Below are 25040 nucleotides of genomic sequence, written 5' to 3' on the forward strand. Positions count from 1 at the left end.
GCAGACAACAACGTATCAAGGAATAAAAAGGCGCGACAAATTGTCAGAAAGGGCAAACCGACGAAAAACTCAAAAAAATCTTTTGCAAAGAAGAAAAACAGGACCATAACTTTGAGGAAGAAGGTAAAATCTAAACGAAGAAAGGATCCATGATGCCGTCCGGAGGTAGAGCACGTAAACCAAAAGATCTTAGCAAAACAGATCTGAGCACTGCGAATGTAAGTGGAAAGGGCCACAAAATATGGTTCACAACTCTTCATACACATATATCAGTGCCCTAGTGGATGCTGTGATTTCTCAGCAGGACAGGCACAGTACGCGACGATAGAAATGGACCTAAAGTAATTGTCGTTCTATGCAAATTTCCTGTTTGTCCCCTCCGCAAAATTTTATCGAGGATATTTAAAAATGCGAACTTGGTCATATTCAATTGGATTCAACTAGATTAACCGTTGTACACGGACTGGAGTTATCGGAACTCTGTAAAAAACGAAATATAGGTTCGGAGTTAGGGAGCCAAGTAATGACCTGAATCCTAAACGGCGTTATGAACGCACCTATAATGGCCCCATCACCGTCAAAGCTAGACCGCTGTTGACTTAAAAACTGGAACGAGCAAAAGGATAGTATCAAGCTAAATACAACTAGTACGTCGTTACTGATCCCAGCGGCACAGCACGGAAGTCAGTTAACGGTTTGGGGGTTACTCATGTAAGGGCTCCGCACAGAAAACACACTCGAATTTACGACCCTTAGAATTGGCGGAATTAAAGGCACGTTTCACATATTTAAGATCGGAAGGCAACACTGTTACAGATCGGATGAAACCATCCCCGTGATAGAGTTCCGGCTATGAGTTATGGTTGCCTGTTTGCCATCTAGCAGCATCAATCACGTATGGTAATTTTTCGTTATCGACACACGATATCGCGGTCCCGCGATTACGGGTTGTCCTTATGAGTTGACTAAGCATAGGTAAAACAATCTCTAAACCAGGTTTCGATACACAGGACATTCATTGTCTTGGCTACCGTCGACAACCAAGCACAGAAAATCTACGTGAGCTTTTCTGTTCGAACGTAACGCTGTCGTGATTAAACATCACGACGACTTTTCGCCAATAGACAGTTTCTGCCGATTGATACTAATAGTCATTATTTATCGTCATTCCCGACGATAGCAAAATTTTCGAATACATAGAAAAATTTTGGCAGTTGATACGCTTGTTTGGCTGAGATTTAGTCCAGTCTTTTTACTACGCGCCTTGGTTATGCATTTGACCCCCATAGTGACCTAATATAGGTTGTGGCGCGTTAGGCAAGGCGCCACACACAACCAGGAATTCCCCGGATTCAATCCAAATTTATGTGTTAGTTAAATGGTATTGTTTATGTGATGAGTAGTAATAGGCTCTACGCCAGAGCTTCAGCATTAGACGAAACTACATGAGACACGTAAGTGTGTCAACCGTTGAATGGTACTATGTTTCCAGCTGCCAATTTCTCAGCTGTTTTGATAAGCCGGATGGTCACAAGGGGATTATTACAGATAAAAACTATAATTTCGTTTTCGGTGTATAATTATACATCTGAATTATGTATGACATCAAGCTCACCATTGTCACCATGGCAACAATTGAGGCAGAGTGTAGGACAACGTTTGCTGTTGATTTATATAAGGTTGATGCAAACGGTTTAAGCTGTTTATTTTAGTAATTTTACAAACAAGAATCGAACATGATACAAAGGAGTCTTGCAGGTTCGGGGCTCCTGGGTTAAGGATTTCCGATTTGCTATGACATGCTACGTTCTGGTTACGTCTACCGTTCTAGAAATTCGCAGCGCTCATAAAAAAAATAGCGAACATTTCTTTTTGGGCGCTTTGGGTTTTCGTTATCAGCAGAGTAAAACGGACTTCACAACGAATAAGCTGCTTCAATTTACTACGAATAGTATTCCACACACCGACACAATTACATGCTCATGCTGTGGGTGGACACCCACTTTTCGGATTGGAAGGTATGTTGTATGTAGATATGCCTATCGTGTACATATTGAATTCAACATACAGATCACTAGAATTTCCCTTTGGATATAGCGGTCTATATTTGCCTAGTGTCGTGATCGTATTGAGTTCAAATTAGCATAGATTTGTGGTATTAGGCATAATAAAAAATCAGAAACAATCAGAGCTGTAGACTCCATCCTAAGTGGTTATAAGAATTCTCAACGACCGGAAATGCCGACGCCAGATAGGGCTAACTCGTTTGCCTCACATTTCCTTGTTGGGAACAAAGCTATATTTTTACAGAAACATAGATGGCCTTTAGCGGTTTTACAGATTGAACTGGCGTGCCAGGTGTTTTCCAACATTTCGAAGGCATAGACAAAAAAGACTACTAGTCACTGTATGACATCAAAAGAAACGTTAATCTGAGGACTAAAAACGTAGAAGTGATTATAGAAGAAGCTTAGCGAAGTACTCAAGTTACACTGTGGGCACAATCTATTAACGTGGACTTTGAAAATATTTCTGGTTTTTTTTTGGCACGAGACCAACTTACCTATAAAAAGGAAAAACCACAAACATGATCGGCGTAGATTAGTTATCTAGCGGTTAGAAGCAGGCTAAGACGCAGAGTAGATACTTAGATTCAAGACTCGCGATATTATACTGACACGCTCTGATGAGGAGTTTGGTACGGGGCTAGCGTGTTAGTTGGATTAATCTTCATACGATATCCTTTACCGCAATAATTGTAGAAGGATCCCGGTAACAACTGGCCAACTGCGGTCTCATGTAGCGAAGAAGGTATGAAGGCTGCAGATCTAAACGCAGTGATGCGTTACACATATCGAAGATCATCTGAATAATACAGCCGGCGTGCGCTTAGTTCGGTATCAGTAGGTCTCGTACCAACAAGTATCCAAAATGTTGGGGAGATGCGGAACTACTAATAACGAATCCAGGCAATCATGGTAATCAAGTAGAACCGACAATATGGTTAGTAATACGTAGAACTTCCCTGTATCTTCGTTCCTCATCGCGCTATCTTTGTTACAGCCCTTCTATAGGGTTTTGCTTTGGATGCAGTTTACGGCATTGCTACATGCAGCTAGTCCTAAAAACAATAAAGTAAAGTGTATTTAGTTTTTCTACTTAGAGGGAATCGTCATGTAAGGTATTTTTGGGGTCAAGAGGAATGAACGTCATGAGCGGTATTAAACTGGTTGATTTTTCGATAGCCATTATTTAGGCATTTTAACGAAAACACTGGATTTAACGGCGTTCGTGATAATGATGAGTATTTAATATGATGCCAATGTCTACAGCAGCAACGACCGCCATGGCGATGATCCGTATTGACCGTGACTGTGATACCGTACTGACGAACCTGGCCACTACACACGCAGACTTACAAACATCCTACGGAAATCACCGTCTATTAAGCTCATCATTGGCTGTGAAAAATTATGCACGGAACGCCACGTTCGCTCTGAGTCTGTTTAAGGTCTAATACTGTCTCAGTAAATAGTCGTACTTCTGGAAACATTCTCTGAATTTTTATTGGCTGCTATGATATCGAAAGCAGGCCCACCAGCTGCTCGTGAAATCGCAAAAATGCACTTCCAAACTCCAGAAGGACCAAGTATCATTGAACCTAGTGGTAGGATTCGATCAAAAGAGATTCGAAACCAAAATTTTGTATCCTATAATATATCGCTTCTTCTGAGCCGAAGCCGTTTTGCTGTATGTGTAAGAATTTTAGCTGTCGTGCTAATAGTCCCAATTACGACGCCACAGCAACTGACAAGAAAATCAATTGTCAGTGGCAAACAAATCAGCTCTATTTTTCAGGCAAATTTACTTGATTTGGATACTATACATATTATTACATATCGTTCTTGCTTTCCTTCCTTTAAACCATCGGGGCAATTCCTAAATAGGCTTCATAGATCACTTCGTTCATGAAATGATCTTATGTCGACTTCATGAAGCGCTTTACCAATACCCCTCCCATAACAGTCCCTATGAAAAAGCGAAAGATGTAGATTTAAGCACAAATCATCACAAACATTAGAAAAGAATGGATCGTGAGTGTACAAAATCCTGCCAAGTTGATTACAAATAGATTTTTGTCTACTGCATTGTGCAGACTATCTTGCGCGTTGACCTCTCTCCTTAGCAGTTCCCTAGAATTTCTTTCGAATCTCAGATTTAGATGTTATCGTTATGCAGTCAGGCTATTGATACACCGGAATTGATCTCCGCGAAGCCCAATAACAATAGGTCAGTACTTAAAAGACGCGTAAATCAACAGCATTAACGTATTTACGTAACCCTGATGGGTTAAAACAATCGGTGGATTGTTTCTGCTATCCTGTCCAGGACGCATTAGTCAGGATGACGAATAATAAGAAATCCATGAAAATATAATGGAATTAGATACAAGCAATAGGATAGATAAAGTGGAATTTTTTTTTACATCTGCTTCGCCACGCGTTTAAAGAAATCTTAAAAAAAAGTTCCCTTCCTTTAATGGGTCTCTTTCGTGCAGTCACTATATAATCCCTTGAAACTAGACCAACCATAACCTAAACAAGTTACGTGGTAATGAGGTTTGTGCTTTACGATAAAGGTGATTATTAAAGTTTCCCGTTAAAAAGCAAGCATGCCTTATTTCGGCAGCCAACTAGGACATGGTGATATTGCCTGCCTATCTAGATATTCCTTTACAGAAAGAAATTGGTTTTACCTGGCCATAATATGTTTTAACATCAAGCTCGACAAGACTGATGTTCTACCTTGGCATACTGGCTAGTTGCCTCCAGTTTTGCTGCTAGGAAGCCTAAGAGATAATGCGAAGAAAAATACGAACAGATTTTACCAACGAGGCTTGTGAAGAACCATGAAATGTGCTCCGTAAAAAAAAAACTATATATCTAAACCTAAATAATATTAGAAGTTTACTGCCCAACAATAAACAAACCAGTCGCTGATATCTTTTTGCGTATTTTAGTAATTAAACGTCTAATGGAAGTTTGCATGTTCAAGCATTGAACTTTTTAAACCTGCCCTTACCTCTGAAATACAACCATTCTTTCCCCAGGTATGATCAGTCCTTCAGGCCACGTTTGTCAAGAACATTAATTGAAGGTTGCCACCACTGTAATTCCAGCAAAATAGCCTAATGTTGTGACGCCCTTCAAAGCGGTACTCAGGTGTTTTTTGCTCTGGTGGTCATTTAAACCATTTGTTATATTTTAGCTTTTGTTTTCTTTAGGATCATGCGGGCAAACTATTTTCCAGTTGCTTTCTCCACGCCTAAAAGTATTTTTAAAGCCTCTCACACATTTCAACTGCCCTTTCATGGGCCGCATCGAAAACACATACTTTTTCATCTGCATGCAAAGTCCGAGACGCACTTTGTTGAACTGTTGCCAAAAGAAGAGGTTGGGTTAAATTCTATGTGGCCGAAACATAATTTAGTAGTATTCGTTTCGTTCGAATAGGTTGAATGACGTATTGAATTGAACATGTGATCAGGTATTGGGCAATTCCCTTCTCTGTCGCCGGCGATAGGTCCGCGGGCCGATTTGCAGGTCGTACGTGCTTGCCACTAAGTTTATTTGTCCTCTGTGTTTTAGTACTTTTACCGCTTTTCGTTGATATTTCGCCGCTAGATATTATTAGATAGACACCTTTCTAGGCTCTCATCAGTAGAACTTTCATAAACTCAAGCATCCGCCGCTCTCAAACAAACATTCTTGCAGCTGCTGGGCCGAAAAACATTATCTGATATAGTGAAGCCTTTCTTATCGGACTTCGATCAGTCAAATGAGTCTTACGATTACGCTCAGTTCGGAGTTACTTAAGCACAGTAGAAGTTGAAGGTCACACATGGTTAATGATGTAATTGCACAATTGGTCTTACAAACAGTCAAGCCAAAAAAATTCTTATTTTATTACTGACAAAACGAATAGCGAATATGTAAAAACAATTTGGTGTGAATGGAACCTTGATTCGTTCACGCTTGTGTACTTAAAAAAACGCGCTAAGTAAACAACAGACGGGTGTTAGGGGACCATTATAAGGCTTCGGCGGTAAGTGTTAGGTATTTGGTACGGTTAGACCCAGGGGCCACATGTAACCATGTTCGAGAATTGGCAAAACATAAATGTTCGAGGGAAGAACATTTAATGCCGTAAAGCAACACGTTAATTAAAGTACAATTTTACTCGTTCTACTTTGCATTTTACAACGATATAGTGGCATTTTGACGATAATCATTTAGGACCAACGTCCTACGGAAATAGCTATATTCCTGCGAAAAAGCATGACTTTCAAAAAATACCTTATTTCAGTATTCTTCTAGTTATTCGGCACTACCTTTTCTTCACTCAGCCACTTTTCTGTGAAATAATTGTAAACACCTCATTTAAATGGTAAAACAACGAATTTGTTATTTTGTTAATAACAAGTTCGACTACGCTAGTAAATAGACATAGTAATTACAATAATAATAATATCCTTTGACGCCTAGCACCATTTACTTCTTCCAGCTGACTGAACGAGTACTGAACAAACACAAATCTTCTTTATCCATGCGTATTCGCAGCTTCTCAATTAAAAGACGATGGCATATGTTCGCATGTAATATGTGTCAAAATAACTTTTACACAGGTTTCATTGTCAAATTGGGGGTTATCCTTTGCGTGCTGGCCTCGATCACCCCTTCAAGAACAGACCTCTCGAGTTGTCACACGTCATTTATATTTGTATCCACAGTAGTCCACTACCACCTACAGTGGAACGGAGATGTCTCTCGGTCAGACGACTCTGAATTCTGCTATTTGGATATGCGGTATGCTTCCCTATGACTTGTTGCTAGTTGGATTGGAGCTTCTGTTTCAAACGGGCAAGGAAATCAACAAATCGTCAGGTCTCTAAAGCAAGTGATCTGGTGCCATTGTTCCTTAGCGAATATAAACTTCTCTTCTATATTTCATGAATGTCCCGTTCGATCCTGTAGTGGGGTCGGAAATCACCTGTAGGATTATAATCATTGGCTGTATTAACAGAGAACAACTATCGCCATAGACGACCAGTGACTATACAATAAATAGTATGTGCTAAGACGTGCTACGTGCCTTACATGTGGCGAATCGTTTCTAACCCAGCTTAAATTGAAAAGGGGATAAGAGCCTATAGGCTAGGTAGACACACCTAAGCCACGTTAAAATCTACGAAAGCGGCCTAAAAATAGCTCACAGATTTCAGGAGTCATCGCCAACTGTGGATTACAGACGCGAAAAGCGCCTTCGTTTAATAAGCGCGGAACGCGGGCTGCCCTAATGAAAAAGTAAGCACGATGGAAATATAATGGTTACACCTGTAAACGCTTATAGGAGTAAGATCTGTTATTTCCTAAAAAGAAAGCAGTGTACAGGATGTCGACATCTTTTTGAATTGCGTTTCATCACCTCATCAACGTTGAAACACATTAGATAAGTCTTCTGACGAGTCGATGCGATTAGTGGGACATGGCTACGATACGTGTCTTCAACCCACTCACTGCATCGGCTGGTCCGATTAAGCCACGTGGTTCAGTGGCCATAAACGTATAGGCCACATTTTGAAAACGGACTGTATATTATTCGTTTTGGTACATTGAGAATCTCTATTACCCTTCTTTTACAAATAGCTTTCGAGCGTTCTGCTCGAGAAATCGCTTAGGCTTTACTGAGCATTTCATCTCTCTTTCTGCTAAGGCATTCGGCGCCATTCTAGGTGTCTATTCTCTATTTTAAATATAAATCGAACGCGAAGTACTTCTATAGTCTTTTTACCTGTCACTTCGTAGCATAATCAGAGGAATGCGTTATTAAATTTTTAATTGCTTACGAAATCCTAGATGACGAAGGGGGGTCGATACCGATATGCATGTATATAGCCGTTGGGGCATAAATTTCGGAAACTAGAGGATAAAAGGGCTAGAGAATTACAAGAAAGGCTGACAAGCCACTGGCTTGAAAATCATTCAAATTATAGAGGAGAAAAGAAGCAAATGGAACGCGTGGTACATGTACAAAACAGTTGAAGAACTTCCTTCCGTGGCCCACTGCTAGTTAACTGATTTTCCCCGGTTTCGAATACCGTCAGCTGTGCCACGTGTAATACAGGACAGAGCAAGGATCGATATTGAAGGACATGGTCCTTTATCTCTTTGCAACATTAATGCATTACTCTAATTACTTGTTCTCGATGGGTAGTCGAATACGCTGACAGCGCGTTGATTCCTTTTCTAATACCAAAAAAAAAGTTATATTTTTCCAACTGCAACGTAAAGTGCAACAAACGTAAAAGTTCGGCTTTGTTATTCTTGGCTGGCATTGGAACCACAGAATGCATAAAATATTTATTTATTTTTAACATTTAATTTATGCCACGCCTAAGGTAATTCACAGTAGCTCAATGTTGAGTTCATTTAGATTTAGCTGCTTCAGTTGTCTCCAGGTTGGCAGATTTCTCCAGTTAGTCACCGCTCTGTTCACAGATGACCGACCCCTCGTGGCTATTCGGACTAGTCGACGATGTCATCACTCAATGTAGTGCTGATGCAGAAAACTCAAAAATTGCAAGTGCTGTTTCATGCAAAAGCGAAAGTCGTCCGATTCTTTCTCAACGTTCTTATAAGTAACTTCGACGCTGTGCTATAACGCGTCTTCATCCCAGTTGACGTCGTCGTTTACCAGAAAATGATTGAGCACGACGAGCGAGCGTGCACGCGAACGAGCCTCCTTTCTTCGACACGGACAAATTGTCTATGATAACGTAAAGGAGAAGCAACTGGAAAGAAATCTACGATTCCTCGTCTGACGCTCTATCATCCAGTGACGGATAATATACCACCTGCCTCTCTATGCGTAACTACTATTTTTATGCAAATGACAATGTGGCAAAAAAGTCGTCGAGGGCAATGACATCGGTAAGATGGGTCGGCAAAGAGCTGAAGATGGTTTTGAATAAATGCTTCTATATGCATGACTGACTTTCACTCTCTACTAATTACAGATTTACAACAAAATAATGAACTTTGACTTAGCTGGATTCGGTCAGTCAACCGCTCTCGACCGCAGTTCCTTTTGATCTGCGCCATCTACCTTTCTAACCCTGAACGCAGATGAGAAAGATCAAAAACAATTCAATCATATGTCTTCCAGATGGTCTTGGAAGCTGAAATCTTTAAAGTCGGGAGTTTCCATAGAGCATCTTCTGACAATAAATATGACTCGACACTGAGATGTGGTTGGTGGACCTGAACTCCGTTCCACGTTGAAACGCTCAACTCAATGGCAGCTTGAATGACAGACAGGATTACATCAATAGGTATAATATTTTCAACCGCAAACCTGCCATTGCAACAGATAAAGATATAAAGAAGCACCTAAACACAGTGCACAAAACTAACGTCTATTCGCTAGGTGTCTGTTACTAATTTAAAGCAACAGCGCGTTCTACTCTGTCCTTTTCGGCCATCCTTTTCCTTTACGATCACGTTGGCCAATCTCGGTGCTGGCGTGGTCATGGTGGTCGGAGCGCATCTGCAGGCGTGTAGGTCTGGAAAGCGCCAGTTCCAACGGCTAATGAGAACTTTGTAGTGTGGTGACACCATCGATCCACGTACCGCTTGGCCCAAATGGCTTGCCAGCTCATTGGCGACTATGATAAATCACACATATAACCAGACATCGATTTCACGCGGTCTCGTGGCAAAAAGCGCCAACATTAACGGTTACGACACTAAAAGTCACAGTAGACAAACACTCATCACCATGGTGTCAAAAGTATCATTGGCTATCGAAAGGAGTTAACTGACCGTGCAGTTAGTTACCGATAGCTGTATGGCTTTGTCTCGCCTTCGGGGGAATATCTGAAAGGCCATAGTGAATTCACTTAACAACGACAAGTACCCGACAGGAGTGAGTCGAATGAATTTTTACCTTGACGAACGGATACGACTTGGCATTTGTCGCGACGATTGATGTACCTAAGGTAGGAACACGGTACTGCCTACCGGTCCAATGGCATCGTGCAGATTCGTCTCCAACCGTACGTTTCGCCTTCCTAACTCGCTGCCTTATAGACATGGAAAAACCGTACTAACCGAAACAGAGACATTCGATGTATTCTTCTAATCTTCGATTATACTGTGTAGTTTAGTCCGTTGTTTTTTCTCTCACGATGGATACTGCGAAAATATGTGATGCAATAAATATGCAATGCGTGCGCCAAAAAAACGCGTCAAATTGACGCGTCTGTGTGTATAAATGTAGACTCAATGCACAACATTTTTGAGCCGTAAGAAAAAACCAGTTGACCGTCCGAAGTGGCCCGATGAAGTATCAGATCCACTAGTGATCGGCCTGTCGACATTTTTCGGTGCTTTTGTCACTAAGTATTGCTCATTTATCAAGAATAGCCTTCGTGAGGTCGGTTGCCTCAAAAAAAAAAATGTACCTTAGATATTGTTTGACTTGTACTATATCTCTTATAGTTATATGCTGTTGTATGATGCCTTGCAAAATGAACCTCTTATAGCCGTAACTGGAACTGATTTTCATCGAACATCATATTTATAAGTAACTTACATCGTTAGTGACATGGCGTCTGCTGCGGACGGACAACCGGGTCCCGCCAAAACGTTCTTGATTCTTAGTTGTTACTATTTTTTTTTGTGATTCTGTTAGCTTTGTGTTACTGCTCGGCCCGAAATGCTTTCTTGGAAGCGACGAATGTTTGAAAAGATCAAATCAAATGGCCGATGGAATATTTGTTTCTTTGGTGATCTTGGTTCGTTCGTTAATTCTTCAGGAAATCCTTGTACTACACTTGGCAGCTTTGAATAACGGTTACCAGCTGTAATTGTAAGGTGTATCCCTTGAACTATCATGAACAACAACAAACATCACGAAGTCAACATGTACAGACGCACAGAAATGCATCACGCTGCACACTAATGGCTGACCGTTGTGGTCTAGCGCCTTCGCACACTTCGCGTCACCCCTGCCGCCGTGACTAACACTCTCAGTGAGCAACACAATCGTACGATTCCCTACTTCGACAGCCGATGGTCCATTCACGTATCAAAAGTACTCGTCACGGACAGTAAACAAGGTACGAACATGCAATGACGTGCTATGCCAGCACTACTTTCATCGGCTTCGAGGCACAGAACTATATATTGATTAGACATTTATCACTAGGACCTGCTTAGCACGCACCTGAATTTCATTCTTCAATTGACTGGCGGCTGTCGGCTGCACATGGAACTAAACACGTACACACACGCGTACCAAGTTTGGGTCTTCGATTCGAACCTAGAACTAGCTGTTCACAACGATTTACTTATCGTTCTTTCTGCGTCTACAGCATCTAATACTCTACAATGCTACACTATTTGTATGCTATCCTTAAATTGTACTACATATAGATAGCGCAAGGCATACCAACGGTATACTTTGTCGATGATATTTACTGTCGTTACCCGTTATAGTTATGGCAGCAGTGCTTTTCAACAGCTGTGCTTACGATTCCTTCAAAGAAGCTCGGCGTCTACTCACTGACCGATAACATTATGCACATACTGATTAGCTATATTCAGGTATGTATACAATAACTGGCATATATCGACAGGTCATATACTGAATTACTGATCTCCATGGTGCAATATTCCGCTATTATAAATGAGTTGTCGAAGGAGAAAGATGGACACCAAAATTAGAACACTATATGAAAGCCTTGTTTGACCTTTCTGTAGTATCCACTAATGTTATGAGTTTTTCGTTGTTGTTGGTGTTCGAAAATCAGTCTGGAGGCAAATCTATCTTTCGTCGGTTAGCAGACACGCTGCGCTATCAGTCTGTGCTCTCGCACGAGACCCTATATCTGACCAGCTCCTTGCGAGGGAAATTGACTTGAGGAAGTTAGCTCTCTTTGTTTCCCTAAACTGGTACCGTTTCTCACGTCAACACGAAAAGGTTGACTCCTCCTCCAGCTTTGTCTCGACGTTCTGTTCTTGGTGAGAACGTAACGACAGTCCCGAGCGTTGATGGAGTTTCTAAAAAGATTTCGCTACATCGTTCGTGTTCATCATTAAGGCTACGAGAACCGCTGATGGGCGTCACACAAACGGTACGTGTCACGGCGACATCGAGGGCGGGCTAGTTAGCGACAGAAACCGTTTTTCAACGATTGTTGCAAAAAAACGATGTGGTTTTACGACGTTACGTAATCGGCAGCACAGCCTGCAGTCTCGCTGTCGTGGTTACTGCCTGCCACCGCTGTTGGCCTCCTATGTGGACAACGTTCTCACTGTTGTATGACCTTCCGAAGCACTCGGCCTTGATGGACAGTGGCCGGTCGATCGTGTGTTTTCCGTTCAACTCGTGTTTTTTTTCGTTGTTACTTGCGACTCGGCCAAACCCCCACTCGAGGTAGTAGTTGCAGGAGGGCGGATAGAACAGCTATTGCACAATCCACCAGCTCTCTACAATCACCAGTAACGGCGGCACTCTCTTCTGTCGTCGCCGTATCGGTGGGTAGAGCTTTCTAGTCCAACCCTTCGTGTTGGCTGCCCCAGCAGCGTATCGTTCGTTGGCGTAACTCTGCTTTGAGTTGAGTTGGTCAGGCCCTCTGCAACGAGATGGTTGTACTGATGCTGCCGTTACCGTCGCTGCTACTACTAATGGTGACTTCGAAGTAAGTGGAGGGCCTGCCTTCCTCCTCTGCGCGCGCATGTACCGGTCCTTTCCCATTCGAGCGGAATCGACGTCAGTTCTGCCAGGCAGACAAAACGGCGGGCAGAACAAATGGCGGCTTTCAATCGCTCAGTCGGAAACTCGCTCCAGGATCGTTGGGGTGCCGCCGAGTCCCAGTGCCGGCAATGTACTACTCCAGGCCAATGAGTCGCCGAAACGGACAAACAGAAAAACGAGCTACCAACAGGCTATGATCGTAATCGCTCTACAATCATGGCTAACGTATAGTCGGCCACACCGCTTTGCGCAAAGCCGTTGCTCGGTGCGTAGCCGTAAGTTTGTGTCCTGCTTCGCTTGTGCTAAGCTATACCGTGGTATTTATCGCAACCAGCAGCAGCAGTAGTAGCGCATTTGTGCGAGAGTAGAAGCGACAGACTTTGTTAACCCAGCAGCGGCGGCGGCGGCGGCGGCGGCGGCGGCGACAACAACGACGACGACAACGTCAACAGCAAGCGGCAGCATCAACAGACTACCGAACAGTCGCAGACAGATAGACAGACATGGTTTGTAGTGAAATAAAGTCGTGCGCGAAGAACATATGGCCCCCGAGTATTACCCCGACAAACAGACCTCAGCATTAACTACGACTGAAAGTAGTCAAATTTGTCCCTGTTTTCGTTTTGCTCAATATCGACAAAAAGACGGATTTTTTTTCCTTTTTATAGTTGTTTTCCCTTTTTTACACCAAAATGCAGTGCACAATTCAGATATGTTGAAAAATGCAGAATTTCTGTGATAGAGACACACAGCGGATCTCCGTGCCTCCTGTGCGCCTGTGTGATTGGCCACAAATTAGCGCAAACCTTCTGAACGGTAGCTTATGACACGTGTCACTAATGTTCCCCACAGATATGCTACTTCATTTCATCTCTTTTTATTTTCATCGTTTTTAGTAGACCTAGCAAATGACAATAGAATATTACCTAATCTTCATTGGAAGATTCAGAAGATATTTCACTTTGGCCTTTTTTCATTGTATGCATCTAGCTGATATTGACCGAGCGTAAATTTTTGGCGATCAACACCGTCTAGACAAACTCGGTTACGTACTTAATTGTACGTGTACACCTTCAACACTCAGAGGAAACTTTTTTTTTGTATGTTTTGCTACCAAGAAAACGACTAACGCATACGACTGGGGCATGATAGTAGACCGTTGATTAGCTGACGACCTGACTAGAATATAGGACCGTTTTTATCTATTATGTAACACGTCCGATTAGCTCTCACCTTTAGCCTCTTGCCAGCTGTTTAGAAGTAACCTATTTTCGAAAAGAGGACGGCCATCAATAGCCGAGAACGTGTGTGTATGTGCATATACGTCTATGTAGAAAGTTTTCTTGGCATTTCACCTGGTAGAGGCAAGGGATGACCTTTACAGGTTTCTATGACTATTCAAAATCACGATATTTGTCGCCGTTATCGCACTCGTTGGTATTCCAGGTACACGTGCCGTCGTCCCGGTTGATTCTAATTCTTCTACCTATTGAGACACTTTTTCGGGGTATATCAGGCCGGTGTAGAGCCGGTGATAATATTGGCCAGTTTTACTATTAATATCGCTTTTGGTAACTTTGCTCTCTCTAGCTAGGCCTCGAGTCACACAATGGGCCAGTCAACGCTACCCTGTCTAAGGCAGCGTCTCGAATCCAACCATTTCGTGCTGGCAACTAGCCGTCTGATGCAATACCGGATATAAAGTTCAAAACCCTTAAGCCGATATCAAAATTTCCTGCTCATTTCAGTCGGCTATAGTAACGCTAAACGAAGTCGTCAGTTGTTTCGCTACGAATTAAATCATAAAAGCTAGTTTAATAGAAAATCATTGAAGCAGCAATCGCTAGTACAGCTCAAACAAGCTTTCACAACAATCTGCACCATCATCTCAGACACAACTAAGCCGTCAAAATTAGCGTCTGAAACACTACGCAATTGGAAAGACAAAGCTGTTGCAAAGTAGTACAACTGCAATGGCCGGAGCAAACTGAAGTAGACTGCGCCATTGTTCCCTCGTTGTCCTTGTCGGCAACTTCTGACTCGCGCAATATCAATTCTCCTGACTATTCTTCCAGTGGTGGCGTTTCGATAGTCGCAAACAAATAAACGAGCTGCGGCGGGGCCAATCAGAGGCTTTAGGCTATCAAAAAGGAAATTGTCCGATCAATCGGAGTGGTATAAAATGCCACAGAAAAACACACACGCGCCCAATGGGACATCATCGGATGTTCCATCCGTCTGTGCTGAGGCAAAAGCTCACAGCAGTGACGCGGAAAAGCGTGACCGTAAGGGGCAAAGAAATCTGAACAGTAAATGGATGATGGACGGAGATGATGCAATAAGATGCGAAAAGATGCTTTAACTGTAGGGGCTTTGTTACTGCTGTGACACTGGTAGCAAATGCAACGGCAAAAACAGTACCAGACTAGTGAATCCCGCAGTGATTGAGCTTACGTGTGTGATCCCTGCTGGTGGAAATGGTCTCACTCACCAATGGGGCTTAATAGAAAGAATGAGATGAAAGCTAGCAGAAGTGAAAAGAGTAGATTCAAGCCGATCAACTGATCATTGCTTGCACTTTTAATTGCCTTTGAACAAGTGAAAGAAATAGGGGAATATACTCAGTGCGTGATGTGTTGACATGCTAGCAAAGAACGTTAACACAGACGACAGGCGAAGTAAATTTTGAGATCGGTTCATAAGACATATTTGAAAAAGGCATTGTTTATTAGAAGTAGATATACATACTGTAGAGACGTTCTATTGTAGAAAACGTTTTTCCTTTTCCCTGTGAAGCAACGACAAAGTTTTATGGATTACCGGTTCCGAAGCACAAACCAACTCCTTTACCCTTGATGCCAATGGTTTTACATTGGTTGTGACGGAAACTTTAATTTGTATTGAAAGGTAAAGTGAATGGATCGGCCGTCCGTACCGCCAATACGCCTCACTCTATCGGTACGGCACAAACGTTTTCATCAACCCATAAGGATAGTGGGATCCTTCCTATTCATCTTGGAGAACAAGATCAACTGTTGGGTGAAGCTCACGTCCCCGTTTGTCCTTAGAGACCCCTTTACACGGGCTTGGAACAAGAACATTTGGCTGTGGCATGTCAACCATAGGTCACAAGACATAGAACACTATAGATTTACAAAGCTTGCTCGCTATAAGTTTCAACCTGATAGAGAACTAATGAGAAGCCACAATATATTGATTACGGAGTTCTTGGTTTATTTCGAAAACCGCAAGATTCGATAAAAATTTTGATGAAACATCTTTGCCAACAAAATTGTCTTCTCTCAGGGATACGGGTTTTGATTGCGTAATATTTTATTGCATAATGTGAAAGCGTTTGTCGAGTGGCTTTGGCTACACCGTATTGCATAGAATGTTGAAATATTTATAGTAAAAACCCTATAGTGCTATAAATAGAGTAGACATTTTAATAAGCTATGTTGATTTTTATCTATTCCACCTGTTATTTGTCTAGCCATATATTGGATCTGTTGGTCAATATTCATATTTCAAATTGGGTTAATGGCAGCTCCATTGAAGACGGTAAGACGACCATATGATTATTGAAGGTTCGAACTCAGAATAACCGTTTGTCTTACCTAAATACATGAAGGTTATTTTGCTTTCGCCTCAGGAGTGAACGTTGACAAGTTTTCTACTTATGGTTAGATAGCTCATGGTTTTCTGGCGGACCTTGTCTAGAGATACCGCGTCTGAAGATGTTAGTTTTCTTTCGAGCAGAACTGAGCAGCCTGTATGACCAGCTCCAACTTTATCTCCTCTTTTGACATTTAATTGCGTCTAATAAAGTTTGTCTAATAAATAAATAAAAGTCTAATTAATTTAATATAGACTTTACTTTAACCCAGTCGTGATTATTGCAGTCCTTTGGCACAGTTACTCCAAAGACAGAGGGCATTGCTGAAGATTAGCTGAGCACGATGAAATGTAAGAAACCTATAGAGAAACAGAATATTGCCTCTGAGAATTTTCTGTAATGACTCGCTCATAACATACAGAAGATGTACATGCAATTTCGAGTTGCTATTGGGCTAAAATAGCTTATTTCAAGTAAATCATAGTTTTGTACCGGAAGCTGACGTTCTTCAACTCTGCTTGTCTAGGATCAGCACAACGGCAGTATTTGGACACGTGGAAACGTGCGAACGTAAAGTTAAATCAACTTCTCCGCAAAGCAAGTAGAGGCTACTACTTAACATTTAGGATGTTATTTTGTCTATGTAAATGTACTGTAAACAATATAGAGTTACTATTACGACTTACCCTCCCCCCTCGCGCAACAAAAAGTTGCAATACAATTCTGGCCATTTTTGCAGCATACATAGATACATCATTGCGTGGAACGCTCCGTTTTAATCTAATGAAGTTACTTCGTCAATTACTTTTCTGTGCTTATCAGACCGCTCGTAGGCCGTTTTATCTCTGCCTGAACGCAGCGTAGCTTCCTGCAGTATCCGGCAGGCTGCGCGTTTGATACAGCGACCCTGCGGACATGGCGAACAACCTACGTTTCTTTAATAAAATGGCAATAATACCTGTGGATAATCGAGCTGTTGCAGCACATTTGAGAACTTTGGGTAAATGAAGGATTTGATGAGATAAACGTTCGTAATACACGATGATATTGTCGCGACACTGGCCCCGCCTAGAGAAATTACATCGGATTTAAGCTAGCGATCTGCACCGAATACCGTCATGTATAAGACGAGACGCGCCCAAGTTGTCCAACGTCAAGGAGGTCTAGAGATGGTCTTAACTGCAACGCATTTCAATGTGCGGAATAGTGTCTTGTCGTGCCTAGAGTACAAAAGGCCTGTTATAGAAAATTTTTACTAAGCTCATTGTAAATTTTTTAGATTGCTAGCCTAGATTTCATGTTTTATAGGAGTGCATCAAATAGTTGTTTTAGATCTTGATCTTGCTTCGTATATACTCGCCTATACACATATATACAGTCTAGACAGCCATTCTGTAGATAAAGCTGATATCGCAAGCACAAAAAACTCAAAGTTAACCCTGTTTCGGCAAGGACAGATAAAGGAATATGGCGTTTACTATGATGCTTTCGATAACACTACAAGATGTGAGCAAAAGCTCTCTATTGCTGCCCGTGATCCGTTTTCGTTTATGAACACTGCAGCGCGTTCTCGAAGGCTCGATAGGCCTTCACCATTTTGCAGAGAACTGGTAGAAGGTTCGGCAAAAGTTTTGCGAGCACGATAATCGGTAGCAGCTGTGCAGAGAGACTGAAGTAACATTTTGTGATGGGTAGCAGTTAGAGTTAAAAAATTATTCGGTCCTAGCATCTAAAGAGTGACTGTGACTCTATTGGTGCAGAATTTGACCTCTTCATTTCAAAGAAGCTACAGGAAATTGGAGCTAGTGTGATACCGACATTTTCGAAATCGGTCATGCAGTTAAGTCGTGAAGGTCCTTTAGACTGGGTCGGTTAAATAAACTATTTGGGAAAACATTGCCAACTGATGCGATCAGTGTGTACTTGAAGCAAAACACATAATTAGTAGGGGGTGTTTAAAAAGTTATCTCTGTTCCACAAAACAGTACGCGACAATATTAGAACTTCCCGGCCAATATCCTAGAGATTTATGCCATCAAGGAGAGCCCTAGACGGTGCGCCTTTCAATAAGTTTATTTAAAAATGTGAGTAGTTATTGGAAAGGAGTAAATACACGTCGACCTCGTCGAAAATGTTGTGCCGAAATTTTTTTTGCCGAACTTGTCGCAAGGAAAAACGTTACAGATGTCATGTGATAAAAGTTCGGCAGACGACGGCGCATCATCGTTGACCCAAATTTGCTCAAGATAAAAAGAAAAAGTAGGTAACTAGAGGTGACCTAACTGCTACAGGTCCGAATTAGCAAAGGGAGTATACTTCCGGCCGAGGTGACCAAGCTTATCTTTGAGGGGTAGCAAGTCTAGCTAAGAATCTTTTAGCCAATTTATTCGGTAGCACCTGCCGTACCAACCCGTAGTTCCATTAAATAAATATCCGGTTTACTTGAGACCAAAGGAATGGGGAAAAATTCAACTCGGTAAATAGTGTACTTGCTCTTGCACTTATCACATGCAATATAGGCGTTTTGTGGTATTCGGTTAGTACGTAAAACATTACTGAGAGACTTTTAATAAAAAAAAGAATAAGGAAAAGCTAAAAGACCCACTTTAGTATTTGCTTGTTCGGTGCATTAGTAGGTATAATCGTCGAAGTATACAAATCTGCACGTAGAGCTTTAGGAGTTTCGTGGTTTTTCGGGCAAGTCAACGTTGTTTTGAGAAAGGTTTCAACCATTATTTTAGACCCATGGCAGATAATGACATCAGTATCGCGGTACCATATATTCAGAAAATAGCTTTCCGTGGTCGATCGTTAAGAAGTGTACGATAAAAAGTTAACGCGTTGCAAAACGTGGCGGAATTTCAAACACCTTTGCGCACTGACTTTGTGATTTTTGACGTATGTTGACTCGTTAAGCTAGTATCGCCTCTTTAAACCAGATTCGATATTTTTCCTCAAAGTATACAGTAGGCCAGGTCGAGGCAGGAGTCATGAGAGTGCTTTCTGTGGATTCTCCGTTAGTAATGACGGTACTAGTGGCTATGGCGTTGGATCATTGAACTTCAGCGCTTCCTGTGGGGCTCGCTTGACCTGATGTGAGTTGTGCAAACTGCTCATACGACAAACATTTTGGTCCTTAATTAAGGCACTACATACTAAAAGGCTAAGATAAAGAAAAAGTTGAAACACTCCGCTGGATCTTTACAAGAGAGTTACGAAATTGGCTCTGCCCGTTGCGTGCACTTGAAGACCCAGTAATATTCCTTGTCAGTTCGATTACCTCGCTCGAGACGCTTATTGGTTCGCAAAGGGGTCGCATTTTTATGGACAAGGTGCACGTTTTTATCCTGATACCATCAGCTGATACGTCTGCCTCATAAACGATCCCATGGTCTTCAATGTCTATCCTCGATAGTGATTCAGTACGGTTACAGCTGTCGCGTTTGTATTGTACTGCATTGTATACTGTAGCAGTTTACACATATTTCACGAACTAGGCACTCTAATTAGAGTCTTACGTTTCCTTTAACGAATCCAACTCAGAATCCCCGATAACCCTAGAACAGGTAGTAACATTTGTAAGCACATAAAAGCTATGAAGCTGTAAAACTCGAAAATATCCGAAAAGCGGCACTATCCTTTTTTTCAGGATGATTTGCAGACGATTAATGCCTAGGATCAGGGCTACTATAAACTGATACGAGTCTACTTGTTAGCAAATAGTAGTACTGCAAATCAGGACTGTTGCATACTATTCATATGCATACATAAAATCTTATGTAAACGCTTTATCACATGTTGCGTATATGAACCGAAGTATCCCAAACCATCACCAATGGCCCCAGAACCTATATCTAGGTTGCTTTTTTGCAAGGGACTGATAGCTTATTACTTAACCATCATATACATATAGATCTGACGACAGAAACCTACCCGTCTTGTTGGCAATTCTGAAATCATCTGTGGCTTTTGAATCCAAAAACCATTCGAGGAGTTTTGAAGAACCGTTTGATTACCAATAACATTGGTATAACCTATTTTATTCTCTCCACTTTCTTGTGTCTTTTAGATACTTGCTATGGGCGCACTCAGCTGCGACCCAGCAGCAGGATTTTCTTTTCCTCATATCAGTTTCACCAGCACCATGTTGATTTGCCCTCTTTTACATGTTTAAGCTTCGTTTTAGATTTGTCTGTGACTGAGTTGGCCGATATGTATCTATTACAAATGTCAGTTGGCGAGCTAGCTGAAACTTCTTGATTATATCATAAAAATTATTGAAATAACAAAGTTCTTCCGAGCATAACGTATTTAGTAGCAGAAAGTTTTTAGTTAGTACCGATTAACTGATTGACATTGACATGTACTAATGCTCGAGAATAGGTTATTAAATATTTAAATAATAAACATTAAATTTAAATATAAATATTTAAATAATAAACAATTAAATATTTAACAGGACACCGATGACCTGATTATTATATTGTAAGAGTTGAACGGTATTTAGAATAAACGTCAGATGACAAAAATCTCGATTGTAATCAACTATTTAAGATCTCTGTATTTGTTTATAGAAAAATCAAACGAAACTCACCTACTTTTTTTACGATGGCCACGCGGCAACGTATCTGCCTACCTGAAATCATGTATAGGATTGAATTCGTATGTTGGAAACGCGACGTTTTTCTATGTTGAAAACTAGCGTCTACAACAATGCTAGCGTAGCATTCATTTATCTAGGTTACATATCTATCATATATAGAGCTCGAAAAATTCAAAGCTTCAGCTTTTATCTGGTATATATAAAATACGTCAGAAGGTGCAGAGCGTCTCATATGTGTAATTTTTTGCATGAAATCCTGTTTACTCGAGCACAACGGGTTCGCCATAACCTATACGTCACAATCTATCAGTTCAAATACTACGCTCAAATCAGAGATCAGTAAAACCTGCTCCAGACTTGATTAATTTGCTCTATTAACATTATCGGCAATCTTCCATCCTCATTTTTTGGTATACACCCAAATGAATTCCGCAGCTATAGTTGCTCTGCCGTTAAGAAAACTCGTCCCGCACAGCGTAAAGGGTACGCCTTTCATGATTTTTTAGCTGGCCATCTGTCGCCAAAAAGCCGACAGCATCGCTCAACGCTTACGAATGGTGACGAGGACTCTGCAGGTCATCGCTAACGGGAAACACTTCCACAACCTTCCTCATTTATAACATTTTTTTATGAGATCTAGTCTGCTCAGCGCCACAGACCATGCCGGATCAAACCGACCGACAAGGATCATACGACTTTTGTGACTGGAAGCAGAATTTGGCCAGTACGTTTCGCGCGTGGCGCTGGCTATATGACATCATTGGACAGTATCATTCTTACCGGAATTTTCCTGAGCCCATTCTACACCAGTCTTCTAGCTAAAATTAACGCGACCGTGTAAGTATCCGCGACATCCATTATATCTAGTCGCCCTCTGGTGATGAGGATGTGTAACTCGTTTGAGCCAAAAAGGTTCTGCTCGCTAAACAACACTAGTTACACGACGCAGAGGGACGTCAAGTAGAAAGATCTGAGCCTTCCTAATTATTAAGCCAATAAAAACAAAAAAAATGCACAGATTATTACGCACTAAGTGAAAGCTGTTTCTGAGGTTTGGCAGTGGCGTCTGCTTATGGAGCACGAAAACTGCACTTACGAAGTTAAACGTGAGCTTCAGGTAGTGCAGTTTAAAGAACCGTTAAATTGCCGCTTTCTTTGACAATCAGGTTTATTTACTCTGACCCCTTCAACAACCTTCTGAGCAGATCCATGTACACAAGCTTCATGCGTACATGTCCATGTATACATACATGCAATCGTTTGGAATAGATCTCAAAACCAGAGAGAATCGTTCAGGAGCCCTTGGCCGGGCACAGGCAGCTAGCTCAGAACGTCAAATACTATTTGCCAAACCCCGTACGAACTAGACAGTGAAACTTCAAGGCCAGTTTCTTTGAGACAGCACGCCTGGCACGATATGTAAGCAGCTTCAGCGCGTATTAGAATGAATTAAGATGGAGAAAACATGTCTCTTTAACTCGTTTATGATTTCAGCCCAAGCATATAAAACCAAAATAGTTCAACATCAGCAAAGATCTCAACTCTCTTTTCTCAGATCAACTGAACTTCAAAGAGATAATCAACTAAAAAAAATCGTAAGAAACAGTAAAGCTAACGAGCGAATGGTTACAAGATAATAAACACTATAATAAGTAAACAGAGATAATAATGGGTCAGCTTTGAAAGACCTTGAGATAGCATCTTTGTGGCCATTGCTTTAAAAGATCGGTTAAATATACCTGCGTAACTTATTAACACAGAGGATATCAATACTTACACAATGTCGGCTTTGTGTAGATAAACCAGAAATTAATTGTATTATGCAATTTTTGAGACAATTACACCGATGTGAAAAATGTGTAAAATTTTTAACAGTCATTAGGTGTGAATCAGAGTTAGTAACTTCATTGTTTGCTCTGTCTGGTATAGCAATAACCATCAAACCTAAGTAAACTTGACGCATAAGCACAAGTTTATCGTGGTTGGCACAAGTTTATCGTATTGAGTCATAATGAGTCAGAATGAAAAATGTATCGGCCTAGCTTTCTTGATCAAGCTATCGTAAGGAGTATCCGTTTGGGGCAGATCAAGCATTAGGTGAATGCATGGATGGCTGTACTCTTACGTGTTCTCTGAACGAGCCTCTGTTTCACTACACGGCTCGATCTAACGACAGCTGTAAAGCGAATCAGGAATAGGTCAGTTTCGACTAGGAACACTGCATGAACTATCCTGAAATCCTTTGCTCTATTTTGTTAAGCTTGGCTCATCAATGAACCATGTACATTGATTAGTACAAATGTTGACCTGAGCGGAAAAACCATTGAGCGATCAAGATAAAAACGACGCAACCGCTCCTGTTGCGGCCTGTGCTTGCCTAGTCAGCATAAAGTTACTTCTCGTGTGAAAACGAAGGCAACGACATATAGGATGACCAGCGAGTGGTGGTTGCATTTCGATAATTTACAATTCATGTTCGTATAGTTCAAGGTACCTTACCAGTATGCAAGATATTATTCGAAACGGTGAAATGTATCACAACCTTATAAAACGGCCGAATTACAGTAAATTGAACTATATCAGTAGGTTTGCGTTAACTAGTAGCTGTTATGGTGAGCAAACGAAGACACCCACTACGATTTCAGCCTACTCTGAATGAGAGTACGGAATTAAATTCAATTAGAATCAACAAGAACTACCTGTGTTATCGTTTCGTAAAAAAGGTCCTATTTTCGGCCTAGAGCAGAGAAGTAATGCTGTCATTGCTGCAAAAATACGATACCAAGAAGTCATTGTGTTGAAAATGACCATAGCACGTACTATTCTGAGCTGCTAACATGAGCACTCAAGGAACGCTAAGCGCCCATCGAACGCTTAGTCATTGGCTCAGCCTTGAAAAATACCATCGTCATATATATTTGCCCTTTAGAATACGGATTAAATATTTTCAAGAGAACGCCTCCCCGTTTACAAAATACTCTAAAGGTCAGATGTTATAGCTCCAACTACTCCATGAATATAGCATTTACCATACAACTAACAGAAATATATATTTGCTCTAATAAGTCCTTGTCCGTACACATATTGGCGACGATACGTAACGAACTAATTGAATCGAATGCTACTGAGGATTTTTCATGGAAAATTGCTAGTTTAAAAGTGACAGCTATTCCTATAGAGCTCTCATTAGATTTGAATACAGGCATTTTATTAGTATAGTAGAGATTTTTTTGGGTCAAGTTTTCTTTTCAGAGTCCCTGCTTTAAGAGACACTATTTTTCATTTTTCGACGAGCGCATATCGCCCAACTCCGCGAGGGTGGAAATAACGATAACGTCGTACAGAGTGATTCAATAGATCGGATGAAATTACTACATACACGCAGCGATAATGAAACATTTCTTTCATTTTGCTCGTAAATAGGATGCAAGCAAGTATTTTTATATGATTGATAAAGGCAGACCGTAAAGGTTATCGTCTCTCCTTTTAAGACAAACTTGAAAATAATCAATAAATTTTCGAAAAAAAAAATTTCAGTCCTCAAATAACTTCGACATATTTAGAGTATAGGAAGTTGGCTAATTCGAACTTACGACTTACGACGAACTTACGGTTACGACACTGATCAGCGGCGTGTACATGTGTAATACCCGATCGCCTGACCGCTAGGCTGTTTCTCACCTTGAAAATTCGTGCTAGCACATTATTTTCATAGCATAGTTATTTATTCATAAATACAACACCGCAAAACCTTCTGGAAACATTCTAGCTAGCATTATTTATACTCGAAGTCAGATATGTCGCTGCGTTTACTTTCGCACATCATCTTGCCTTAATAATATTGTGTTTGATATAATAACTCGAGTGTATAAATGTATTTCCTCTAGTCGACCCGAACGTCATGATGTCAGAAATTTGTACTTCTAATATATCTACGAGATAATGCTGCTAATGGTATGTAAATGACACGCACGTCACCCAACAAGGCAAGAGTAAGCTCTT

General features: G+C 41.2%; 1 protein-coding gene across 2 annotated transcripts in view; it reads right to left on the reverse strand.

The window, feature by feature from the left end:
• The window catches only part of LOC111268804 (phospholipid-transporting ATPase ABCA1), a 97034-nt gene extending 76039 nt beyond the window's left edge, over positions 1–20995 (reverse strand). Inside the window, exons 1-2 of one of the 2 annotated variants that reach the window (XM_086971827.1) lie at positions 17122–20995; positions 10654–16794 (exon numbers count right to left, since the gene is read on the reverse strand). The gene's annotated coding sequence lies outside the window, so the exon portion shown is untranslated. Of the gene's footprint in view, positions 1–10653 lie in introns of both variants that reach the window. The other variant, XM_086971826.1, reaches the window with a different exon arrangement.
• Positions 20996–25040: the final 4045 nt, after the last annotated feature.

This window comes from Varroa jacobsoni, unplaced genomic scaffold (assembly GCF_002532875.2).
Source record: "Varroa jacobsoni isolate VJ856 unplaced genomic scaffold, vjacob_1.0 scaffold_1322, whole genome shotgun sequence".
Classification (NCBI taxonomy): Eukaryota; Metazoa; Arthropoda; class Arachnida; order Mesostigmata; family Varroidae; genus Varroa; species Varroa jacobsoni.